This window comes from Taudactylus pleione, unplaced genomic scaffold (assembly GCF_031769625.1).
Source record: "Taudactylus pleione unplaced genomic scaffold, aTauple2 ptg000016l, whole genome shotgun sequence".
Classification (NCBI taxonomy): domain Eukaryota; kingdom Metazoa; phylum Chordata; class Amphibia; order Anura; family Myobatrachidae; genus Taudactylus; species Taudactylus pleione.
This window is the reverse complement of record NW_028284418.1, coordinates 31,232,830-31,259,888: the sequence shown is the minus strand read 5'-3', so window position 1 is coordinate 31,259,888 and position 27,059 is coordinate 31,232,830. Positions and strand designations below refer to the sequence as shown.

The following is a 27,059-nucleotide window of genomic DNA, read 5'->3' as shown; positions in this document are numbered from 1 at the left end:
TTTCACCCCAAAATGAAAGTACTTTTTTGGGGTCTTAATTATTTTTTTAATTTTTTTTGACAGTTTACCTTTAGGGGGCTGTCCAAAGGGTGCTGGGTGGTTTTCCCACGTTTGCACCCCCAAAACCCCGATTCTGCACTATTTTCAAACTTTTTCGCCGGGTCCTTTGCATTCACTTTTCGCCTAAGCCTAATTATACTTCTTCTGGATATGAGAGCCGGGAAATTACCGGGTCTATCAACCGAGCGATTTCACGGGTCTCAGCCCGATCCTGCTAAAGAGACACGGTACTTCGTCCCGGGTTGTGTGCATTCCCACTTACAGATGTAACCACGCTCATCCATCCTGCGATGCATATACATTGTGGCATGGATGCTGTGACTCGTGTGCCCGTGTCTAACGCACGCCCGCGTACACGCACACCATAGACTTCTATGGAGTGAATTCCGGCTGCGACTAGTCACAGCCTGCAGAATGCTGCACTGTGTCATGATGCATATGCCCGTGCGTACATATTGCTAGATGGATGAGCGTGGCTACATCTGTACCCTTATACCGGGTCAATGTGTGTTCACGTGCAAAAACCCGGGATTTGGATGTAAGTGTGAAAGGGGCTTTACAGGCATTTTATATTCACCCCATATTTATATAGAGCATTAATATCCTGAAAAATACTTGCTTCCTATGGGGGCGATTCAATTCACCGGGAGTTGAATAGAGCTGCGAGGGAACTCCCGGAGCTTATACAGTTCACCACTATGCGTAGTCTCGCAGAAAGTAGTTAAGTCGGAGAATGCCTGTTCTCGCGACTGAGTGTTTAGTTGTGAGAACCGACATTCTCCGACTAAAGTGCCGGCCGCTAGGCTTTTAGCACCGCGCTAAGCTGGAAATCAGCCTTGTGGCCGCCACTTTAGTCAGATTTCTCCTCGCACCGCCAAGCTGCAGTTCACACAGATTTTACAGCAGCTAATTAAACCTGCCTCTTCTAGTGCTATATAATGTTTTTACCTGTTATATTACTGGAGATACTCAATGTATTTTTTTTAGCTCTTAATTTATCTCAAGTTTAGTTTTATATCATGGAACAAACTTATGATGTAAATCACTTGTGAATTGCCTAGAGTCTGTCCCCTTTTCACCACTGTATTTTACTTGAAGTTTTGATGTCTTTATATTTTCCTGTTTATACTCACTGCTTATACACTGAAGTGCCAAGTCATGGGATAGCAGTATGTAGAGAGAATGGTAGGTGGCGTCACCGTATTGTGACGTCTTGGAAATGGCCAGACCTGCATCAGTTGTAATCTGACATCTCATTACTCAGTTGAACACTGGCTAGGCTGCTCATTGCAAGGCGACAATTATTTGAGTGTGAACGGTGCATGATAGGGGATACCTGACGGATGGGACTTTCCATTTCCGAAGTTGTGTGGACATTCAACATTGCTCGATCAATGGTGTCGTGTGTACCGGGAATACCTCATGGAAGGCATTACCACCCACAGTGGACAGTGCAGTGGCTGACCACAGGTGCTTAATTATCGAGACCAGCGACATCACTCCAAAATTGTCTGTGCTCAAATCACACCCACATTCAATGCAGGAGGTACCAGGTGCATATCCAGCAGGTTAATGCAGCATTCTTTGACTGCCATGGGATATGGGAGCAGAAGACCCACCAGAGTACCCCTTTTATCACTACGACACACAGCTCCTCACCTGGGCTCGTGATGTTACTAATTGGACCCTGGAGAACTGGCAACGTGTGGCGTGATTTGTTGAGTCACGGTTCCAGTTGTTTCGAGCTGATGGTAGGGTTTGGGTGTGGAGAAGACTGCATGGGGCCATGGACTCTAGTTGTCAACAAGTGCAGGCTGGTAGTGGTTCCATAATGGTGTGGTTGGGTCCGTTGGTCCGCCTGAACATGCCATTGACCAGCAACAGCTACGTTACATTGTTTGATTACCATTTGCAGCCCTTCATGTACCCCTACAACGATGGAAAATTCCAGCAGAATAATGCACAGTCATCGGTCCCAAGTTGTCCTGTATGGTTCGAGGAGCAGTCTGGAGAGTTCTGACAAATGGTGTGGCCACCACACATTTGCCCATCATGAACCCAAACAAGCATTTATGGGACGTGGTGGAGAGATCCATTCGCACCCAAGGCCCTGCACCTACAAATATCAGGGAGCATTGGGAAGCTATCCAGATGGCATGGGTCATTATCTCTCCAGAGGTCTTCCGTCCACTTGTGGAAAAGATGCCATGTTGAGTTGCTGCACTTCGCTGGGTTAGAGGGGGTCCTACATGATACTAAGCATCTATCACAAGATTTTTGGCACTTCAGTGTATATCATTGTTTTGGCTGACTATTAAGCTGGCCACACACAAGACCAACTTACATCCAAACAGCCAACTAGTAGATTGGTTGGAATGAAAATCTGGTAACGTATGGGAGTAAACGGTGATCAGCAATTTGCTCCTAAATGCCAGAAAACAGATGAAAATGGTCGTTCAGACAAGTTTGTTAAATGTTTGATCTAAACAAGTTGTTCAAACAACAATTTTTGGCCATTTTCCGGCATTTGGGAGCAAATTGCTGATTGTCATTTGCTTTCATACCTTACCAGATTTTCATTCCAACCAATCAACTAGTTGGACAAATAATCTGTAGATGTGTGGCCAGCTTTAGTGTTACTGCAAAAAAGGTTATGTATTGTTCATTGTAACCAAATAATATTACATCACACTCTTTGGACAGTTTTACAATTGACATAGCAGAAAATTAGCTCATAGAGCTAGTAGTTGGGACATAAGAAGTGCTAAGAGCTTTTAAGTGGTGTTGGGCCATTTGATGTAACTAACTACTGTACTATCATTTAAGAGAATTGCAGGCAATTTTGTGGTATAGAAGTGTAATGACCTTCTCATCAAAACCTGCCAGGTGTATAATATCACAAGAGATAATTGCCTTTACGCTCCTCTAGTCCATCAGAGAGCACCCCAGTTTCCTTTCACTGTAAGATCAGTCTGAGAAATGCTTAAGCTACAATATTGACATTTGCCTATACTGAATGAAACATGAATGTAGAGCACCATGTGTAATATCTAGCCTCTCCATTACAGACAGCTGAACTATACACAATGTGCTGTGGACAATAATAGTACCTGATGCATATGAAAAGCTGGATTCCGCTTTTGTATTATTTAGATTGTTTCTTATAGCAATGGAAAAACTCTGACTGCAGATATAAATACCTGTCTAAAGAGCATAGAATAGAGTGAATCAGGTGTCACCCTAGCAATTGATGGATATGCACAGCCCTATACAATGCTTACCTGAAGGATTGAGAACCCCTACGCCTTAAATGATAAGCTGAGTTGCTATTTATATGCCTTTTATGCCGAGCCAGGAGTGCAACAATTGTTTTAATTAAATCTTACTGTAATGTATTGTCCATCAATGAGAAGCTACCATTCCAAAGTATTAATATTGCGTTTAATTTACAGTAATTAAAGCCAAAAGATGTCACATTGCCTCAAAATGTGGGCAGTATGGATGTTGACATCTGTTCATTTAATGACCTCTAAATCATTATTAAGGGGTATATTTATCGCAATCCGAGAAATATTGGCATAAATTTGCAACGTAAAATCTAATATATTCACGCAAATGTACTGTTTCTCTTGCCACCAAACAGGTTCCAGTAAGAGCCTGTCCTGGGGAGAATCTGGAAGCAGTGTGATAGCGTAAAGCATAAAGCTATGACACTGTTTCCTGCTTCGGATCCTTGGCACAGCCGGGGACCGATGGCGACTCCTTCTCTGGAATCATATGCAAAAAGGTAGACTATAGGATAACTCCATCTGGAGATGGCGTTATTTTGTCGAGACCAAGCTCCTGAATGGGAGCTGGATTTGCAGACAAAAATGAAGGGACTGCTTCAGATATCGGAGATATCTGCTGCGATGCCCCCTATCCTTAATATTTGTGGGCACCCCTTGAAAATGGCTATTTTCAGAGAATATCCTGCAAATATTTAATGATAAGCTGTTCTGTAAAATATTCGCTTTTAAATATGTGCCCTAATTAACAATACACAATGTTACTCAGACTTATTACTTCTGGAATTCTGTACATCTCTCCCATAGTCTTGCATAGCAGTTATGTTTCTCTTGTCTCATTCACTCACTTAGCTCAGATTAGACTATCTACTCTACAGACCTCTGTATCCGTTAGGGTGCGTGGTAGTGTGAAAAGTGGCAATCCATTGAGACTAGTCAATTTTTAATCAAATTCACTGACCAATGCATAACTTGTAAAAACTTAAAAAATCCGATCTGTTGGGATTTAATCTGAGAGATCAGAAAAATAAGGTTGGTTTATAACCTAAAGGTATATTTATGAATTTATCTTAATTAAATACTAAGCAATACATAGTACCATTAAGTCTTAAGCTGTCATCAGTGATAGATAATGTTTTAAGCTATGTTTTGAACATAAAAGTATTTAATCTCTACTCTGTAGAATGTGTGTCAGAATTCATTTTGCAGATTTCTCTGGATTTAAGCACAAAATGTATTTAGTACCTTTTTTATGGGTCTGTGCAGATTTCAGAGGTAAATCTCGGCTGCAATATTATACACTACAGTTGAGATCTCAGCAGGACTTCTGCTTAGAAATAAAACCGCTTACCTCCCCCATAGGGCATATTTATCACAAACCACATTTTTAATGCAGATGTGATAAATATTTTTTGTGTTAATTCACAACGTAAAAAATTCATATTTTCATACACATTTACTATTGGTCTCTGGCCAGAACGCTATAAGAGCCTATCTTGGCGAAGAGCTAGAAACAGTGTGATAGCGTAAAGCTGGCTGACTGAGGGGGATTTGGAGGATCTCCAAAAGAATTTGCGTTATAGAAGCCCATAGGCTACTATAGGGTAACACCATCTGGAGATGGTGTTACCTATCTGGGCCAACTTGGTAAAACCTATGGGGGCTGCATTTGCAGATGAAAACCATGGTAGATATCGAAGGTGATGCGGTCAGAATACCGACAGTCGGGATGCTTAGAATGCTGGCGCCAGAATCCCGACACCTGTCAGAATCCAGGCGCTGGCATCCCGAAGGTAAGTACTGTAGTTACGCACTAAGGGGGGAAAGTAAAGGATGCCGACGCCGAGATCCTGAGTGCCGGCATCCCGTACCCAACCCTATCAGAGGTAAATGGGCCCCTTAGTGACTCAGTGGGAGCGTTTCAATTAGCGGTGATGACCACAAAGTTCTATTGAAAGTTGCTGCTTTTGTTACCATCAACATCTAATTTTTCTCCCACACCCCATATAAATAGAGATGCACATAAAAATTGGCGATGTTGGGGTATATAGTGTTCTAGAGTGATGTGTGCAACTGAGCATTGCAGTGGATTTAATATGGGCCAGGGCCAGTGAGTCTGAGCGGCCACGTTGTAATAAAATTGTGTTACTGAGCAGTTGGAAGAATGCTCTGTGGTCTTTGATGAGCTATTAAGAAGTGTGTTCTGAATGTGTATGAAAAACCCATCCCTGTGACATCTGTCGTGTGGTCACATACTTTGTTTCACTGTGTGTATTTGATCACCTCAGTGGCTCCTAAACCTTTTTCTTTTATGTCGTCATACATCTGTGTTTTTTGGGACACACTTCAGAAAATCAGCTAGTTTGTAATAAATAGTGATATTTGTCAATCCCTGAACTAAGCTACTATGTATCAGTACTAAATATGATGATGTGCATTTGGTAATGCCCTGGGAACAGTGAAGCCTGGTAATGGGTCTTATGACTGTCTTCCATCGATGAACTTGGTACCTCTCTTAGGAGCAATTCCTACATAGGGGCCAATTGAATTCAGTGCGAGTTGAATAGTGACGGGAAGTTGGTCCTGGTGCTATTAAGTTCAGTGTGCTGTTTAGTCCAACTATTAGAAGTTAAGTCAGAGAATGCCGGTTCTCGTGACTTAACCTGGATCTTTAGTTGCAAGAACCGGCATTCAACGATTAAAGTGCTGGCCTCGAGGCTGAAAAGCCGGAAAACAGCCACATTGCCACACTTACTCCGATTTCTCCTCACACCCTCAGAAGGGTGCAAAAAGAAATTATTTAGTCAGCCTAACAGCAGGCTGAATTGAATAGCTCCGAGACCAACTTCTCGGCGCTATGCCACTCCCACTGAATTGAATCACCCCCTAAATGGCACAAATTTATATCCGGCCAAATGTATGTAACCAGGAACTCTACATTGCTATTATCATTTAGGATGTACTGTAAGTCTCTCTTGTTGGCCTATTGCAGTGTGCTGGGGAAATTTTGTTTTTTTTTCTTGTCTAGATTAAGTTTTCCCTTACATGCACCTTTGATGGGCCTATAAATTAAGAGACAAAGTCCTCAATGTCTGACACTAAAGGCTCCCTAACATCAGCGATGTATTGGAAGAATTCACCGATCCCCAGACGCAGGGGGTCCGGGGCATCTGTGAAATTCGAAAGGTTGGGTTTAATTGATTTGCCGATCGCAATCAAAATATGGTCGTGATCAGCAAATTCGGGATTTTTGACATGAATAATTTCACAGATACCTAATGGATCAGCGACCATCTATGGCTGCCAATCAGCATTTCCGATTGTTGGATCGGCAGCTCGGTGAAACGGCCGCCTGGCCCTTTAACATGCTTTGGTGGAAGATTTCGGTTGCTTGACCATCCTAGTGTTTAGTCCAATTTGAAACATTATTGAGCAGTAGTATTTGTTCATGCATGGCCAGCATTGCTTTTAAGAACACTTTTTGCACAAATTATTTATTATTAAAAATGTTATTTTTTATTTTTGAGGAAGTGCGGAGTCATTGTACAAGATTGCTTAATAATTTGAAGGAAACGTTCTGTGCATACTACAGGACAGCTGAACCAAATTATAGTGGCCAAGAAATGTTGTCACTTCCATACAAGACTGGCATCACAAGGAACTGTTTTTCATAGGAATTCTAAGTAACGTTTGTGAGCTGATTCATAGTATATTTCATTGTGGTTTAAGAACACTGTTTCATTGACAATGGCTACAATTTTATAACCTGATGTGTCCAGCAGAGCAGAGTAAATGAGTTTATTTATAGCAAACCAGTGTTTATATTGTTTGCTACAACTAGATTCCCAAGCTGAATGTTGAATATATGAATCACTGCTTTACCATCATAATATTCTTTAAAAAGTTAAGCTTATTGCATGAATATCCTTCAACACAAACCGCTATTGCTTTCCCAATCCTCATGATTGCACGTCCGATTTAAAAAAAAAAAATATATATATATATATATATACTTTCTCTCTTTGATAGTGTAATAACAAATAATTCTCCTTGAACTCTTAAGCTGTCTGCATATACATGACTGACTCCAATACAATTACTGTACAGGATTAAAGGTGTGTAGTTTATATCCTGGCTGTTGGGATGCTGGTGCTCAGAATGCCGACGCTGAAATCCCGACACAAGTCAGAATCCTGGCGCCAGCATTCCAACTGCCGGCATCCCGATGGTAAGTATTGGGGGAGGGTTAGTGTCAGGCACTAACTGGAGGGTTAGGGTTAGGCTGGGAGGGCTATGCTTGAGGTAGGTTTAGGAGTAGGGTAAGAATACACTTACCAACAGGTGTTGGTATCCTAACCCTGTCGGGATTCTGACTGCTGGGATCCTGAGCGCCGGCATCCCGTACCCAACCCCGATTAAACAGGTATGGCAGAAAACCAGGCCAAATGATGACTCTGTCACTGTGTTGTTGAGCATAGTTTTCAAGGTTGTTGAATATTTAAAATGTGTTCAAATTGCCCATCCTGGTGCTTTCAAAGAAATTTGCAAATCCCGTTGGTCTGAGATAGTGGGAAACATCTTGAATGACATTGGTAGGTTAAAAAATGTATTATATATTAAAATATTGCTCAGAGGCCCCAAATATTGAGAGACTGAAGACTATTACTGTGAACAATGCTGATGACAGAAGTTGACATGTATTAAGATTGGGTCATTTCGATCAGATTTGGGTCTGGGACCAATTTAGACACACAGTGAGAGGACAAGATTCAGTGATCCAATATAATAAGAATGGAAATTGGCTGCATATCCCTAGCCTGAAGCTGGCCTTACCTGATCTTCAGTATTGTATTGCAAATGATCATATCAATAGGATCATTATTGAGCACTCTTAATTCACTGCAGTTCTCCATCTGCATCAATATTGAGAATAGGTTTTCTACCTGGATGCTGCTAAATTATTAATCAAATCAATTAGAACTTGGAAGCATGTTACCAATAGCCCAAGTTGCCTCTTCCTGTGTGAGCCATACATTCCCACTGTACACTTTAAGAAGAACTGTCGAATATTCTTCATTTTTATATTTGTTTTTGTGAGACAATGCAAACAATCTTCCAGCAAAGCCTGATTAACTGTGTCCACATGGCCTAAGAGGGGATTAGCCAGACCTGCTGCTCTGCAAGCCAGATAAATGGACTTGTTTTAGAGCTGCCAGCAATCCTGCAATTCTTTTTTTCATTCATTGAAAATACATTACTATTATTGATTTCTGTCTTCATTGCCCACTCACTGCCAACTGGGCTATCTGGCATGAGATGAGTTAAAGCTTCTCACTAGGCGAGAATGTCACAAGTCCTTAAAGTGCTGCATATGTATCATTTGAAATATTACACTATACTTGAAGCTGTGTTAAGTATATTTCTTTCAGATGGAAAATTGTAAATGTTCTCAAGATTGTTTGTTTCCTGTCATACTAATGCCTGGGCGGAATGCTCCAGCTCTCCCCGCACTCTTTTAACACCACCTGACTTGGCACAACCGATTTAAAATGCAGCAGTATAGTGTCATGCTTTAGGGCTCTTAAGTTAATGACCGTTTAAAGAGAAATATAAATACTTGATTGTTATTTTAAATGTTATTTTCCCAATATATGAACAACGGGACGTATTCGTTTGGATTTTGTCATGCAGAATAAACGTGTTCTCTGCATTTATGTAATTCTACAACTTGAGTCTACAGATACTTCGCAAAAGTCCTAATGGATATCTATATAATGGTAGCTATCAATTATACAGATGTCACCTGAAAATGCTCCACCTGTCATGTGGATAACCTTTTGATCGCTGCTACAGAAAGAAGAATGTGATGTGCAATGGGGCATAGGAGGAGTTTGTAAAATGGGGCATAGGAGGAGTTTGTAAAATGGGATGGGGATTGTGTGTGGGGCAGAGCCTGGGCCACTCTGCTAGCTATCTGGCTTACCTCAGAGAGGAGGGCGCTGACCCTGCCTGCTGAAAAAACCAATCATCCCTGGGGTGACAGACTGGCATAATCCAATATTTTCTGTCCGCATATTTGGACACCTAAAATCTGATTTCTCTGCTGTGTATGAATCTGTGGGCAGGTTAGAGCTCTGTACATTACTCCGTTGCATCTCCACTTGGCTGAATGAGCATAACTAGGTGGCTGCGTACACACTAGACGACTCGCAAAAGATGTAATGTAGTCAACGATTTCCATTGTACTCCCCCGGAAACTCCCCTGCACTCCCAGACAAATAATATCTTGCATAAACTGTCCAATCTGAACAACGACCTGAATCTTGTTAACGAGATTGGCAGATCTTGTGTGCTGTAGGCAAGATCTGAAGATGCGATGTACGACCCGCGGGTGATGCGCATCGTGATCGTGAGTGGACACATGATTTGGACATATTTTACACGATTTGTCATTCCAATGCGTCAAACTCGCGCAAATAGTGCAAAATGTCATCTAGTGTGTACGCACCTTCAGTTTAGTGGGGATGTCCGCACATCTCTGCAATTCCTTCCATCTGTTTTTAGACTCCTCTCTTGTACCAGGTATAGGGCTGGTGTAAGTAATACACTGATAATGGCGGAGACTGAAACACAGCATATGTTTGTATAGTTTTAGGTGGTAAATGAGAGAAGAGTCATGAGGCTCAGTAATTTACCATTACAAGTCATGATTGCAGTCTTCTTCTGCATAAACCGAAAAAAAAAAAACTAGCTTATCTAAACAGTATCCAATTATCTGAATGGGAAATAACACCACACATTTCAATAATTTTGCTTATGTTAATAGTAGAAACAAAATTCACCTACATTTTAACACTATCTGCTCAGTCCGCTGGGTTTTCCATGGGGGTCAGTTCAATTAGGTGCGACATGGTCGCGTCCGTGAGTAAGTGTAGCTATATGCCATAGAGCTGCGTACAAATATCGACAAATCTGCGGCATGATCGGGCCAAGAGGGCGCAGTGACGAATTCAGCTGTCGTTGCCGGAGTTTCTACAATGTTGCAGCGGCAACTTGTTCCACTTGCTCTTAATTGAATTGATCCCCATATGTTTGCAACTCCTTATTGTGATCAACACTTAAATTTTCAGTATGTCGCCACTCTTTTATGCAAAAGTTCTGGAGAGATTGAAAAAAATTTTTTTTAATTATTTTCCTTATATTAATTTAAATAAGAAGATATTGAAATTACCTGCTTAAGTTTCCCACGCATGGACCATTCATTCACTCATTGATAAAGATCCAATCAGTCTTAAACTAGGTACACACCATAAGATTATCTGTCCGATATGGCTTGAAAATCTAGTAATGTATGGGAGCAAATGACAATGGACCATTTGTTCATGAACAATGGAAAATAGACTGAAATGGTCGTTCAGACAAATTGGTTAAATCAGATTGACCCTCTACAAACTGGCTGGATCAATATGAAAGAGGTAGCACCTATCCTTGTGTATCAATGCCTATTTCCCTATAGATTGGAAGCTTGCGCGCAGGGCCCTCTTACGTCTGTCTGTCTGTTATTACCCAGTCTTATTGTATTACTATTTTGTTCCAAATTGTAAAATGCAATGAAATATGCTGGCGCTATATAAGTAAATGGTAATAAATAAACCTAAAAAATAATGGGTTACTGTGCCTCTTACTGCTTATTGATATGCATAATTATTTTAAAAATGTCCGTAATATGGAAAGGCAGTTACAGGGTTAATAATATACACTTGTCAAACACAATAAGCTTACTCTGTTTTTCACTGCACTGCCCCTTATCTCTTAAATGGATTATTTGTAGCAAGCCGAGTTGGACATAAGCGCTTGTTTATGACACTTTTCTGAATAACACACAACAAGCAGATTAGTTCATTTAGAAGGAAATTGACAAATAAAATGGAATGGTTATAAAAACCCCATCCATCTTAATAATTCTATTTGTCTTACAAGTACTGTACTCAGAACATCTCCATTTGGCTCCAAATTGGGTTTGTCATGCTTAAAATAAAGACACAATTTTTCACTGAATTTATTTTTTGTGTGTGAGGAAACCCCTCAGTTATTACTCAGTAATATTTATAGGGGTATTATGAATTTGAGGCTTATGTCATAGAAAATGACCACACATTTATTCCTGCACCTGTTTAACTTTTTTTTTTACATTAGGGAGCGATTCAATTCCTACGTGGGAATTTAGGGCCTGATTCAGACCCACTCGCAAGCGGCTGTCCGCTCGCAAGTGGGTCGATGTTGTGCACTGCGCATGCGCACGACGGCGGGAACTCCGTCGTGCGCATACGCCAGACGCGACGAGTGAAGGACTTTCCTTCGCTCGTTGTGTCTGATCAAAGGGGGCGTGCTGTCGATGTTGATTGACAGCACGCCCCCTTTGGTGGGCGTGCCGGAGGGCGTGCATCCCTGACGGGGGCGCTCCCAAGGGAACGCATACCATCAGAAGCTGGCCCACTGACATCCAACTGCACGCTCGTATAGGCTGTGGGTGGTGACCCACAGCTATATGAGCGTCCAGGAGGACGCTCCATAACTATGGAGGGCGGCCCTCATTCAGACGTGCGCTCTGCTCAGAGCGTACGGCTCTGAATGAGGGCCTTAGCTCCTGGGAGCTATTCAGTTAATGCTCAGGACGGCCACTATTTTGTGCGAGAATGCACAGAAATAGCCACTTAAAGCACTAAGGACCTTATTCAGAGGCGGCCGTACGGTCTACGACCGCACGGCCGCCTCGATGTTTTGCCAGTGCGCATGCGCATGGCTCCCTCGTGCGCATGCGTGAGACCCGCTACGACCGGCAGCGCTGGTCGTAGCGGGTCTCTTTCCAAAGGGGGCGAGCTGTCGATGTTGATTGACAGCTCGCCCCGTTTGGAAGGCGGGCCGGGGGGGTGGCAGCCCAAACGGAGGCGTTCCTATGGGAACGCCTGCCGTTTGGGGGAGGCCCCATTGACATCACTAGTGATGTCAGTGGAGAGCTTCCGGCTCTGACAGAGCCAGAAGCTCTCCGGGGCTTACGACAAGTGAGACCCTACCCTAGGGTCTCGTCGTAAGCCCCGATGGTCGCGATGGTGTCTGACCATCGCGACCATCACCCGAGCGGTCGTTAGAGCTGTGGGTTAACACCCACGGCTCTAACGACCGCAACAGAGGCGGGCAGTCAGGATGCAAGTGGCCGCCCAGTTTCTGAGCAACCGCTTGCATCCTCCGACCGCCTGTGAATGAGGCACTAAGTGCTGGGCAGGATGCACTTACGGCACGCCCGGCACTCCAGACCAGCCCCAAAGCCCTACTCAACGCTGATTTCTGCTCGCACCTCAGAAAGGTGCGGGCAGAAATTTGCGCTTAAATGCAGCCTCGGGGGTAGTCCTAGGAAGTAATTGAATATCTCCCGGGTACTTAACCTGGGAGCTACATTTCCGTATAAGGATTGATGCCGCCCCTTAGTACCTCCTTCCCAGTAAATAAACAGTAAATATTGAAATGGTCGATGGCTTTCATTACTGGTTAGCACAATGTTTCCCAACCTCGGCCCTCAAGGCACACTAACAGTCCAGGTTTTAGTGATATCCATGCTTGAACACAGATGGTCAAATCAAAATAACTGCAGTACTAATTAAGACACTTGTGCTCAGGTATGGCTATCCTTAAAACCTGGACTGTTGGTGTGCCTTGAGGACTGTGGTTGGGAACCCCTGGGTTAGCACCTTCGGATGATTTCACTAATTCACTGATTTATCTGTGAATACTTCTAAGATCTCGTCTGTAGGGAAGCTGAAGGACATTATCCTGATTGTTAGCTCTTACCTGTATCCATGTTTGTGTCATGCTATGATATCAGCATAGCTCAGGCTTCCAGGAAATGGGAGGAGTTTGGATATTGGGAAACCTTATTAAATACAGAAACGCCAGTGTGCTTTCTAGAGGGTACTTGCCTGTTTTCGCACTGTGCATGTTCCAGAGCCAAGTGTACCCATCTGTGGGTGGGTTAGAGCTGTATGCTTCTCGGTCTCATCGCCACTTCTTGCGGCTGAATGCGCATAACTGGGTGGCAATGGCGTTTTTGCACAAAGATTAAGTTTGGTAAGCGTGGCTTGTAGTCGGAATTGCACAGTTATGCGAATGCAGTGATCCATCTATCTCTTGTACCAGATACAGGGCTGGTGTATGTATGTACGCAATGATAATGACGATGGCTATCAAACCAAGCATATGAATGAGAGGTCCTGTCATATACAAGAATACGGGCGAATGTCTGCATTTAAGTATCGGCACACCATGCAAGTGTAGTTACGGACGGCTTGTGTGAAACTCTGCATTGACCTTGCTGTGTCTTCTCAAATGCAGAGTATATCCTCTTAAACCAGTGGTTACATGAGCTTTATACTATTATGATCTCCTGTAAGTCATATGTTCATAGTCTTCATTACCCTGTGTACGAGCTGTTATAGGAATTATGAAATATGAACATGGAAAGTCCCTTGCATCTGGTAAAGAAAGTGATAAAAGATTAGTGAAAATGAGGGCTCAACATTAAAGTGTTTATTAATAAACTGCAGATTTTCAGTCCTCTGTAGCATAGGCAGCCATATCTACCTGATTTCATTTGTGCTATACACGAGTACTAGCTTATACTACTCTCAGGACATTTGGTATACAAACTCTCATGATGTGTTACCATATGAACTGATATAGGTTTCTATAGGTGTTACACAAGCAGACTAAGGGTGGATACACATCTAAACGACCGCCAATCACGCCGATGTTCATGGTGATTTGCCTTCACCCTGGACATCGCATGATTACCGGTACACACTTAAAAGATTTAATGAAAGATGGAACAATCACTGTTCCGTCCTTCATTAATATGTACAGCCTCACATGCGATATCGTGTGACTGACTGTGCAGCATGGCCAATCGCACGATATTGCATGCGACCGCGGGAGCGCGCAAATCTGGCATACACACTGCACGATATGCCCGATTTGTCGTTCCGATTTGACCAAATCGTGCTGATATCGTCCTGGTGTGTATGCACCCTAACACATCCTATACAGCTGCTATTTAACATTCTGCATACACAATTCAACTTTAATGTCCTCCATTTCGATATTCTGCAGTGTAACTTATTTTACGAAGTAAAAATTACTTTGTAATCCTTCTCCCCTTTGTCAAAGGGCACGATTCAATTCAACGTGAATTGAATAGCGCCAGGAAGGAGCTCTCGGAGCTATTCAATTCAGCCTTTGTTATGTCGGAGAATGCCCGTTCTCGCGCCTTAAATATGGTGTTTAGTCGCGAGTACGGGCATTCTCTGACTAAACTGCCCAGCACGATTCTGTTTCCATGGCACTAAGGGCAGCAAACAGCATCGCGCCAGGAGTTTTGTCGGACTTCTACTCACACCCCAGTAGTTGAATTGAATCGAGCCCAAAAAGTTTTATTTTAACGTCCTATCTGCACTAATACTTTTCGACTATGTAAGACCACTATCTGCAGCCTTATGGCCTCCTATGTTTTTGTCATTTATAGTTGTTTCTTTTACGTTTAATTGTGAGTTAGAAGTCAGATGAAATAATCATTCCTCTTGCTTGCTAATTTATACTAAAATGCAAATACAAATATATGCAGTGTTGTATAAATGAAAGTCTGTATGCTTAATGAATGACTAGCAGTGGATGTCTTGCATTTTTAGGTGGAATATTGTAGGCTGCAAGAGGATATAAATAAAGGCCCAGTGCACTACTATTTCACGTCACTATTTCCTGCTACAAAACCAGTGCAGAGTGGTCATCATCTTATCCACAGTATAGTACATGAGTCCCCAAACAAGTTCAAATGTAGCGTAAACTCTAACACTCTATGTACACATTAGTGTTAATCTGCCTTTTTAAGGTGCACTTTGAATGCAAACTAAGCACGTGTAAACAAATCCCATCAAATGAGACTTTACATGTTTGTGTTTATAAGTGCCCTTAGCATGCATTGTGCTACTGTGATATTTTTATTTATTTTTTAATCACAGTTCCATTTCAGTATGCATGATAAAGAGTTCAAGAGCTTACATTCTTCTCTGTGGGAGCACAGTGTCAATACACGTAGTTGTGTTTACATGCGTCTTTGGCTTCACGAAAACCGCTTCATTTCTTTTTTCTTATGGGGATATTTTTTTTTTTTTAAATGAGATTCAATGCGTTTGTAAAGGCTTACATAAATGCAGTGTGACCTTTTTTTTTTTTTTTTTTATAATATATGTACTTTCACATGCACTGATGAAAGCTACAATAAAAAAAGCATTGTAATCTCCAGGATATGGAACAGCCCAAGTAAGGAAATTGCCTTATGTTCAATAGTCCTGTGTATGTACATTAAATTTCAGCTGGGTACACACTAACATAGAGGTTCCCAAATGCGGTCCTTAAGGCTCCCCAACAGTCCAAGTTTTTAGGCTATCCATGCTTAACCACTGGTGGCTTAATTAGTACCTCAGTCAATTTGATTTAACCACCTGTGCTCAGCCATGGATATCTCTAAAACCAGAACTGTTGGGGAGCCTTGAGGACCGTGTTTGGGAACCTCTGCACTAACAGATCTCTGCAGATGATGGTTGTCCATACACACTAGACCAGTGATTCTCAAACTCTGCCTCAGGACCCCACACAGTTCACTTTTTGCTGGTCACCCAGCAGATGCACAGGTGTATTCATTACTCACTGAAATGTTTTAAAAGATCCACAGGTGCAGCTAATTTCACTAGTAATTATGGGGGCGATTCAATTCAGTGCGCTGTGTGGTCGGAGAATGCCGGTTATCGCGGTCATCGCGCCTTAACAAGGGTGTTAAGGCGCGGTAACCGGCATTCTCTGACCAAAGTGCCAAACACCCGGCACTTTGGTCGGATTTCTCTTTGCATCCCCACGGGGGTGCGAGAAGAAATCCTTAGCGCGCCCAAACAGCGTGGTGTATTGAATAGCTTCGGGAGTCCCTCCCGCCGCTGTTCAATAGCGCATTGAATTGAATTCCCCCCCCCCCCCTATGTGAGGAGACCTGCAAAACAAGCACTGTTTGGTGTCCTGAGAACCGAGTTTGAGAACCTGTGCACTAGACAACATTCCTCTGTCATCTGGCCGCGGGTCTCGCTGGCCGGGGGGCATGTCGTGCTCCCCTCTCCGCGGCCTCTGCTGCAAGTATACAGGTGATCGGCTGACCGCCCGTACACACAGCGCGATTCCCTAATATATCTGCAGCTATGTCTGTGGACGACGGCGTTCAGACATAGCGCTGGTACACACTGGCCGACAGGCACATAATATATTGGCCGATCAATTGAACGGCCAATATATATCTGCCAGTGCATACCCAGCATTACAGGAAGGCAGTCCCAGCAAAGTTCACCTATGTTTCTATAATGTCTGCATTCCTTCAGAGGTTGATGTGTTCTTGCCAAATGTATCTCCATGCCTTGCTTTTTTGTATGAGTGTGCATATTGGTTACTCAGGTAAAGACACACAATTGCTTCCAAATTCTTGTAAGAGTTGCTGGAACAGCCATTAGTAGTTGAAAGGTTAAAGTGGCCTGTAATGACCTTGCCATATATTCTAAATCATTTATATCATCACAATGAGACCCATAGGGTAAATACAGCATCATATACCATTACATACAGAGAAAGAAGATCTAGTTCTTGAAGCATTATCAGTGGGCAGCTCCTTGTTTCCTTTTACCACAGAGAGATTTGAGAAGCTTCCTCTTGTGTCACTTGCAGATTGACACCCAGTGGTTACACCCCTCCCCTGCCTGCTGCCACCGCCATGCATATCAATAGCTGCTGACTGCTCATGTTACCTGCACCCCATGCTCTAGAATGAGCAGACGGCTGATCCTCTTAGCACACAGGCTTGTTTATTAAAGCAGATCCATTCTTGTTTGTTTGTAAGTACATCCCAGACTATAGTAATTGTCTTTCGTGATAGATTTGCTCGGCACCATTATCTGCCAGTCTGGATTTATTTCAATCTTTAAAAGTTCCCTAATTTGACATTTATTAACAATCAATTAAATTTGCCTATTTTAGTGTACGTTTAAGGCTGGAAGGGGAACATGATATAGCCTACCAGTTCATTTCTAAATGCAACCATCTCCAGATGCTTCTATTGTCTGTGTTGAAAGTACACTTTCTACAGGGGTCTAGCAATTGTAAATATGCTGTATTCATTTATCATTCTTTTTAATATCTACTAAAACTCTTTATTTTATTTAAAAATTCACATTTCAAAATGACTGCAGCTGGATTATCTGATTTATCACAGGACTAGACAACTTGCAGGGCTCACCAACAAACCCAAATAAAGGGCCTCACTTTTGTGAGTCATTTCTATTCATGTTTATGTCTTTGCATATTCCCTGGCTCCTTACATGACTGTGCTGAGTCTTATTTGACTAGCTCTCCTGAATCCTCTTCTGCTTGGGCATCTTTCTCATGTCTCATACCTAACAATAACTAGACAGGCTTTTCCAACCCCAATGGGGTTTTTTCTGCTGCATTGAACATATGCCTAATGCAATTTAGAGCTATATGTACTTTTTAATTATTAATATACCCCATTTAATGTAGGAAATGAGCTTCAAATCTAAAATGACATACATGATTTACCAGATAATATCAACAGCTAAACTATTTTATTTAAGTGACTTATTTAATATATTTATGGAGTACACCCAGGATCCAGTTCAGGATTTGGCCAAGGTTTAGGTACTTAATTTGTGTAGTTGCGTTCCCTTGTGAGATGTTCTGTGTTGTACTAGGTTATTGCAGAAGCTAAAATGACAATCTCACTGATTTGGTTTTGTTGCAACATTTTGAGACTTTGTATGTTTGTAATGTCACTTTATTTATGCCTGTTTCTCTCACACATTCTCTTTCAGTTGCAACTCTCCCCTGCCTTACTTTCCAGTATTTCAGGCACATAAATTATACTGTATATTTGTCACACGTGTGAGTTGTGTGGGGGAGGCGCTTATGAAAGGAAACTATTCACCTTTAATACATAATGTTACCTGTGACAGGAAGTATGATACCAGAATGACAGACTTGGTTGCTGAAAATGTAGCATTACTGGCAAGATGTGTTCCCCCCCCCCCCCCCCCCCCACCCACTCCATCCAATCACGGGATAAGCCATATAAAATCTGTGGCTAAACTGAATATTTGTTCCTATTATAAAAGAAACCAGCAATGAAGCCAGTGTGTGAGGTTTTACCGTTGTGCGAATTAGGAGCATGCACCCATGTCGTCCTTCTCTTGTACTGTTTGTGTGTAATCATGAAACTTTATCACATTATTATCTGGAGCTTTCTGCTCCACAACTTGCCGTTCAATAGAACAAATTACACCAAATAAATAATCCTCCGGGCACAGAAAGAATTACCCAACATCCTTGTAGGCCTCTAACGGTAGATTGATTAGGCCTATTGCAGAGATCCTGTATCGTACAGTTCGCTTTAGTTAATGGAACTAATGAGACAAAGTGGCACAGTGTTCAATTAACCTTTTAAGTTCTGTCTGGGTTTAGCAGAGATGCATGGAATAATGTATAACCAGGAAATAATGATAAAGCATATAATTTTTTTTTGTTATCAGACATGCACTGTATTTTGCAGTGCTTCTTATGGAGGGTACACACGGTCAGATTTTCTGGAAGATATGAACGATAATGATTGTACAAATCATTACATCGTTCATATCGTTGACCTGTTTGGCATGCATCGACGAACAATGCTCGTGCCTGCATGTCAGATAACGATATCTGAAATCGACTGTGTTTGCAGTCAGATTTGGACGATATAATTTATTTAAATACGGTCAGAAATTGTTAATCGTTCATGAAATCGTTAATATTGGTCATTGTTATTGATGATCTAGCAAATTTGACTGTGTGTATGCACCATAAGTTGTTAATTATAGATTTGGCCTCTAGAAATGGGTATGGCTGTGTCTTTTCCATAATTTATAATCCGTAAACCGGCACTCCACAAGTATCTTAGGTCTACTTGCCCAGGTGCTATCCAGTAAACCAAGCTCCAATATAATACATGCAAGGTGGCACTCCAAGGACTCAAAGAATAAACGACAAGCTATGTTCAGTTCTGTGTTCGACGTTTCAGTATTGTGACTTTTATCAAGCACACCGGTGCCGGTTAGTACACTCGTACTACCCAGCGGTGGTGTGTTTGTTCTAGCAGCCAATGAGACTCAGACAGACTCTCATTGGCTGCTGTGTCCTCTGTGGAGCCGGGCTGGAGCTCACTCATGAGCTCCACCTTCCGTCTCCTGCAGTGGGTGATGAGAGAGTCGTCATGATAGAGGTGTGTGTGTGTGTCCAGTCATAGGCTGAGTGGTATATTTCACTGTAGTGGTCCTAAATTCTGTGTAAGCTGTGTGTATGTATGTATGTATGTATGTATAAATATATAAAATATAATATTTTATGGATATGGGCTTTTCCATAATTTACCCTGCCTTCAGTCTACTAAAACGTACTTGAGTGACTGACCCCAGCCTTTCCTCACACTAATTGCAGAAAGGTATATTTTAGTTTTGTGATCTTGTTCATATATAATATAGATAGATAGATAGATAGATGCAATTTGCTGTTTTGGAATGACAAATGACTATCTACATTGCAAGTGTTGCCTAGCACCCCATAGAGGTGCACAATAATTGAATTTTTCTTTTTTTTCTTTTTTCTTTTTTTTCTTCTCTCTCTCTCTCTCTTCGGTTTTCCGATCTTCCTGGTTAATTTCTTCTATTAGCTACTGGCCAACACTTCAGCTGGGTACACAGTGATGTAGGCAATTTGTCGTTAAGAAATGGCAAATCGGCTTGACAACGCTCCATTGTGTACCCAGCTTAATATTGTGATCTACTGATTGTTTCTGATTTGTGCACACTATTTTCTTGTCATTACAAAAATAGTCATATTGACTCGAACAAACCACCTCCTATTATTGACCAGCTTTGATAAAAAAAAAGTGAGCAGTGGCTGCAATAAAGTGTGAACCCATTATGGACTGAATCAATTCCTACATTTGTTTTAATTTTTAAACTAATACAATTTTGTAACAGCATTGTTCTTGAACAATAGGAATATGCACACCCTACTGTACGTTATGAGGATATTTGTAAGTCCTGAGTAGTCCCTAACCATAAAAGTACCAGGGCAAAGGTCACTTGTAGCCATTTATAGTAGTTGGTATGTTCTTTCTTGTAATACATTTTTCCTAATAAACACTATAATGTGAGATACATATAATCTCAATTGTGTATTATGTCTTCTAATCTTATTCCATCTACATGATATAAATATCTATTAGTTAATAGAATAGTAGAGAAATGTAATAGAAAACTGAAGGCAAAAGAGATTTGAACTGGAATTGAACAATCGATCATCAGAACAGATTTCACAATGTCAATGTATGTAAAGACTTGATCACTTTTACCTCAAATCCTCTCAAACAGGGAATCCTGGCATTATGGTTTGTGAGGGAGTTTTAGGATTGCATGCAGTTCAGTCATAAATATTGGCCATAACAGTCATAGATAATGCTATGGGAAAGACTGTCATTTATTACCTTTTATGGAGAGTGGGATATTACTGCCTTTTGCTTACAGATACTAGGGGGTAAATTTACTAAAGTGAGTTTTTAGGAGTGGAGCTGTTGCCCATAGCGATCTATCAGATTCTACTTAACATTTAACTATCACCTTCTAAAAGATAATAGATTCTGATTGGTTGCTATGGGCAACATCTTCACTTCTAAAAAATCTCACTTTAGTAAATTTACCCCTACGAGTTATATTTCTCTTTATTCAGGTGCTTTACAGTCTGTTGTATATGTTGAGCAGACACAGCAATGTATTTAACTTGCCATTAACTTCTTGATTTATGTTGTTATGTTTGGCACCTACGATATATTGTGCTATCTTTCCTTACAAACATTTGATCTCATTGACCAATTCACAAACTTTGTTCATAGGTTTCACAATCATTTTACCGATAGTGTCCTGCCTGTTTATAAACTTAATTTTATTTGTTTTTCTTTTCAGCTCTGGCTGATACCCATCAAGATAGTGACGAAAATCCTGATTTTGGTGGCAATTGTTTTGGCAGCTCTGATCACTAAATGTCACTATGGAGGATAAGGTAATGAGAAAACCTAAGATGTTGATGAAATCCGGTAGTGACTGTATGGCAAGTCCCACCACTCTGGAACCACTATGTCAAATAGTCAGTGTGCCACTAACTCGGCCCACTGCTATTTTTGTGCGTCTGCCTGGTAGACGCAAAGCTGTGCAGTAATCGGTCCTTGACTGTCAAAGAGGCTCGTACCTAAATGATCACATTTATCAATGGATTGGTCAGCCAGATCATTGTGTTACATTTTTCTTTTATAAGCTGGTCATAGCAGCTAGTATGTGATGCAGATTGGTCCTTTTCTTGCAAGATTCCATAGAGCTGTAATAGTGAGGTCAATAATGGGCGCACATTCTTGTGGTCACTAACCAACTGTGTTTTGTGTTTTTAGACCGGAGCAATTAGAATGCTATTTATTATTATTATTATTATTATTATTATTATTGTTATTATTATTCTTTCTCATTGTTCTGTAATGTACCACATGTTGCAAAGTTAATTGACATCATTAGTGCATAATGCATAGCTTGTGTGCTTTAATGATAGGTCTGTGTATAAAATGGGGTGATTTGGATAGTTCTAGATCCTATTTTGTCTTTCTTGCTCAATGCAAAATTCCTACATTCTTCCTATAACACAGATATAACTACATAATGAAAATGTTACTGTATTCAGCATAATGCACACACAGTCTGACCTTGTTATGGTAAGTGCAAACCTCTTCAAGACTCCGCCCCCCTCCCAATCCACCTCTCACACCCTCCTTATTGATGGTCACCTCTGGATAATGTCACATAAGGGGAATTACCTTTGGATTGGGATGAAGTGAGAGCCGCTGGTGGGTGTAAGTTATAAACTAGAAGAAATAATACAGTGGTTGGAAAAGAACTCAATGAACACGAGCATCTGACCCATATTCTAGAAAGGAGAGAGTATGAAACATTGTGTACTGTTAAAAAAAAAAAAAAATTTCTCCTCTTGCTCTATTAATAGAGGCCTGGATTTGTTTCCTTATTTGTATTTATATAAATTACGTTCTGGTCTTAAGGTGCCCACACACATAGCGACATTTTACACGATCTGGCCGATTCCGACGAATCGTGACGACAGATCGTGTAAAATATGGCCAAATCGTGAGAAAATCGTGAGTCCCCGCTCACGATCACGATGCGATGCGCGTCCCCGCTGGTCGCACATCGCATCGTCAGATCTGCCGTGCAGTAGGGCAGATCTGACAATCTGGGACAAAATGCACTGGGGAAAAAAATAAATAAATTAAGATGCACGATAGATCTTACTGCTTTTTACTCCAAATCGTGTGTAGGAGCTGCCGGGGGAGAGTTCAGGGGAAATCGCACACATCGTGGGATCGTGTGCAGATCGGTATATGTGTGGGCACCATTAGATCGGTTCTGTATTTATATTTTCATGTAGGTGCTTTTGGAATTTGGTATATTATTATCCTTTATGTGGCGCCACAAGGGTTCCGCAGCGCCTTACATAGTACATAAACATAGTGCACAAACATAGTACATAAACAGTTGAGCAGAACAAGAAAACAGTGTCATACAGTTTAGGAAACTACAAGACAAGTACATGGTGTATAAACACAGCTGCAACAGAAGCAGGATGGCAAAAGTCACGGGTTAGGTGCTTTTGAGTATAGAGCAGATAGTATAAGTAAAGAAAGGATAAGCACAAGAGGATAGAGGGTCCTGCTCGAGAGAGCTTACATTCAAGAGGGGATGGGCAAACAGACAGGGGTGACACGGGGTAGACAGTGAGCATGGGACAGAGGGTTAGGGTGACAGATGGCTGGATTCCTATTTTACAGTATGTGTGGAAGTCATTTGAATTAAGATTTACGCCACTGACATTCTACTTTAAGAGGCATTTTTTGTAGGTGTCTGTGGAAAGCCATGGCTGTTATATCAGTTTACGTGAAGTCTGACGAGTAGCTGAAGCCACTTCATGAAGGGCTATTTAGAGAGTTTGGTTAACGTGTGAACCAGCAGTCTCAGGTAAATGTAGAAATTGGTGAAAGTAGTTATTGTAAAGAGATGTTCAGATGTAAAATAATAAGTTGTGATGAAGTGTGAATTCTATAAGGCACATTTATTGATTTGGAGGTTGATGGAAGACATGTGAGGTTTGCAGGATATTTATTCCATAGTATATCCGCTGTCCGTGTGTGGGGCCTGGATTTGGTGATATGTAACCAGCTAATAAAAGCAGAAGGATGGAGAAGTAGATATAGTTGTAGGTGTGTAAAAGTTTTTTATAGTGACACAATGAGGCTGTAATAGTCAATTTTTGATGAAAAGAAAGCGCATTAGTTTTTAGAGGAGGTGAGTGACTCAATAGGGCGGCAGTGTGCCCAGAGAGGTGAGAAGCAGGGAGACTTAGGGATGTTATATCCTTATATAAAATACAAAGGAGGGAGTTGATAAAAAAGAAATGTATAGTACATAGTGAGTTTTAGGTTTGTTATTTTTAGACAAATTTTAAAGCAATCAGTTTCTTAATCTGAAATTACCTTAGATGTTGGTCAATGTTTGTTCAACTGTTTGATTAACTGTTATGTAATCACACTTGGTGCATTTAACCTCAGCTGCAAACAGCCCCAGCTGCCCCTAGACTGAATATAAGGAGTGGTATCCCTTGATTAAGACAGGCTACAACTGACTCAATTGGTCTGCTGATCAAAGGAGATAACTTGCTCTGAGTTGGAGCAAAAACCAGGCCAGATATATACCATAAACTATGCTTCACTGACCAATACAGACTATACAGGAAAAAAACAAAACAAAAAAAAAAACAAATCTATGCAAGAGAGACAGTCACATACATTTAAATCCACACACGATTGCAAACATGAGGTTCTATGCAGAATATAGGTGCAATAAGCAGGATGAGAGTCGCATACATTTAAATCCACACACGATTGCAAGCATGAGTTTCTATGCAGAATATAGGTGCAATAAGGATGAGTCACATACCTAAGGGATGAAATTAAATAAACAAATTTTTAGTCAATATTCATGCAGGGTAACTGTTTGATTAACTGTTATGTAATCACACTTTGTGCATTTAACACTTGGTGCTTTTAACCCCAGCTGCGCAAAAAAAAAAAAACCGCCGTGCGTAGTGTGTGGTATTGGTTTGGGGTGGTGCAGAATTTTAGTAGTAAAACCTGGCGCAGATTCGGGTTTGCTGTGTGCCCCAGTAATGTCTAATCATGCCTAGAATGTTGGGTGTCCTTTCCTTTGTGGAAGTGTCTCTTTAAAGTGTGAGTAGACATACTATTTGACATAAATCTAAATCGAAGGTGGAGCATTACAGGGGGTGGGGTGGGGGGGATGAGAGCACTTCACTGTCTGCAATGGAGTGTGAAAGTAATACTTTGCTTTTTATCAGAGCTGCACAGCTAGGTCAGGATAACATTGGGTAATAGATGTTGCTTTCATGGTTCATATCTGACAAATGCAATCGTGAACAGACACTTACTGAGCATCCTATTGTTTATTACAGATGCTCCTCACTTAACAACCGACCTATTTAACAACCGCTCTGACTTACAACCAGCTAGAACCCATAGTACAATGCCTAAAATGTTACTCTGAATGTCTTTTTTTTTTTTTTTTTTTTATAACTTTAATTGTACTGAACAGTTTGAGTTTCCATTAGAGATTTTCTTTATTCAGAATAGGTAAAAACGATTACCTGTATTACGTATATGCAGCTCCTCGTTTAGTCACCTAGTCGTAGGTACAGAACTTGGTTGTTAAATGAGGAGCATCTATATTTACTGTTATTTATATATCGCATGCATATTCCGCTGCACTTTCCAGAGAATATATAGTCATTCAAATCCGTACCTACCCCAGTGGATCTTACAATCTATACAATCTTGCTGGGTACACACTGGCAGATATATTGGCCGATCAATTGGATGGCTATTATATCATGTGTGCGTCAGCAGTGTGTACCAGCGATATGTCTGTGAATGATGTCATTCACAGACATATCGTGTCGGCTGTGCTGCACAGCTGATGGCAGATATATCTGCTCATCGTGCTGTGTGTACGGGTGGTCAGCTGCCCGCCCGTACACCTGCAGCAGAGGCCGCGGGGGGAGGGGCGCAACGTGGACAGATGACAGATGATGGTGGTTCAGTGTGTATGAACAACCATCATCTGTAGATATCAGTCGATCTGCAGATGTATCTTTTAGGTGTGTATCCAGCTTAAACACTACGAGTGCTAACCACTGCGCCAACTATACTGCCCTAATTTTATTATTCTTCAGAAATCGACATTTGTTGATCTACTTGTTAGGGTATTTGAAATGTATGCAGAGGCTTTTATTTTCTACTCTCTTTGGCCAATTATAACTTTTGGAACCTAGAATAATGTCTTCTATTTTTTTTTTTTTGCTCAAGTGTCTAAATCTTTGATCTAAAAGAAGGTACTACTTATTGTATGGGCACTAGCTGGTTTCATATGAAATCTGTAAGTAGCCCGGTATAGGTACTGGTTATATAATATTTAGTGTTGTATTACTGCGATTTGTTCCCAGCAAAAAGCTGCAATTTATTTATTTTTATTTTTTTTATTTATTTTTTATTTTTAAAGGCAAAACTGAGTGTTTTGTGTAGGAAAAAGAGTTTTTCAACCCAAAAGCTGTGTGTGTTTTTTGTTACTGTGACAACTTTCATCTGGTAGATATCCAGCAAGCACACGTAACTTGCCTGCAGAACTCCAACAGAAAGAGCAGTCTCACTTGACACATGTAGATGAGTCTAGACATGAGTTGATGGGCGGGATTCTTCTTTTCATGTGTTTGGAAGAGGTATGGAGGGGGGAGGTTTAAGAACGGGAGAAGCATGGGACACCTCCTTATTTCAGTAACCCTGCGGGCCCCCTAATAAAATTTGCTTTACAGAGAGCCAAGATGAAGACATAATGTCCTCATGCTGGGTTCCTAGCACTGTATTGGAAGTTTCATTGCAAATCTGGAACCGTCTTTTAATGGAAAATGTTCCTTGAAGGGATATTTGGTTGCATTTTTCTGCTCCACAACCCCCCTCCCCACTCTCTCCTGTTTCTGAGATTCCTGCAGTGATGTATACACTGTGCTGTAGTGTTCCATTACCAACAAAGGATAGGCATGTGCTTCAGGGGAACTCATCTCATCTTTTGTTCCACCTATGCACATTTGGATTTAAAGCCTCTCACTAACCTGCTTTTTCCTGGCTCACGCTATCTGGTTTGTGAAATCGTGCAGTGACAGAGGTCATCTTTTGTGCTCCTGGTCATGTGTATGAAATAGGAATACAAACACAAAAATAAATGTTTAATTCAATTTCAACATAGTTTATTGTTTTTAAAGTGAAGTAATGAGTGTTGTCAAAGAGAAATCTTTGCAATTATTATAACATTTGTATTCGGCTGCTTTTTCCTAGCTAAAAAAAAACCT

The 27,059-nt window shown here is 41.2% G+C and overlaps 1 protein-coding gene and 1 pseudogene across 2 annotated transcripts in view; one reads left to right on the top strand and one right to left on the bottom strand.

The window, feature by feature from the left end:
• LOC148541920 (uncharacterized) overlaps positions 1 to 344 on the bottom strand; it is a 51,907-nt pseudogene extending 51,563 nt beyond the window's left edge.
• The window catches only part of NDST2 (N-deacetylase and N-sulfotransferase 2), a 160,699-nt gene that overhangs the window by 5,373 nt on the left and 128,267 nt on the right, over positions 1 to 27,059 (top strand). The window contains exon 2 of one of the 2 annotated variants that reach the window (XM_088475540.1): positions 21,494 to 21,590. The exons of the other annotated variant lie outside the window; for it this stretch is intronic. The gene's annotated coding sequence lies outside the window, so the exon portion shown is untranslated. The remainder of the gene's footprint in view (positions 1 to 21,493; positions 21,591 to 27,059) is intronic. 2 annotated transcript variants of the gene reach the window in all.